Source organism: Buceros rhinoceros, unplaced genomic scaffold (genome assembly GCF_000710305.1).
Source record: "Buceros rhinoceros silvestris isolate BGI_N320 unplaced genomic scaffold, ASM71030v1 scaffold25125, whole genome shotgun sequence".
In the NCBI taxonomy this organism is placed as follows: Eukaryota; Metazoa; Chordata; class Aves; order Bucerotiformes; family Bucerotidae; genus Buceros; species Buceros rhinoceros.
In genome coordinates, this window is record NW_010412645.1 from 1 (window position 1) to 321 (window position 321).

The 321-nt window shown below is 62.9% G+C and overlaps 1 protein-coding gene across 1 annotated transcript in view; it reads left to right on the plus strand.

Annotated features, from left to right (window-relative positions):
- Positions 1–144: 144 nt before the first annotated feature.
- Positions 145–321, plus strand: part of VPS45 (vacuolar protein sorting 45 homolog (S. cerevisiae)) — a 10159-nt gene continuing 9982 nt past the window's right edge. Inside the window, exon 1 of the mRNA XM_010136480.1 lies at positions 145–210. The gene's annotated coding sequence lies outside the window, so the exon portion shown is untranslated. The remainder of the gene's footprint in view (positions 211–321) is intronic.

A 321-nucleotide genomic window follows, 5' to 3' on the forward strand; every position in this document is an offset into this window, starting at 1 on the left:
GGTCAGTGGGGACCTGGCCGTGCTGGGGGAGGGGCGGGGCTCAGTGGGCTTAAAGGGCTTTTCCCACCCAAACAGCTCGTGTTTCTGTGGGCCAAGTGAGGGTTGATGAGACACGTCACTGAATGCGCTTTCCCTTGGCAGGAGTTCTACGGCGATTACATTGCGGTGAATCCCCACGTTTTCTCTCTCAACCTCTTGGGCTGCTGCCAGGTATGAGGAGCATCTCCAGGGCCGCATTCGAGGGTTACCCCAGAGACCAGCAGCCACCACGAGCTGGGCGGGGGGGCGGGGGGCTCCCCAGCTGGCAGCCCATGGCTGGGG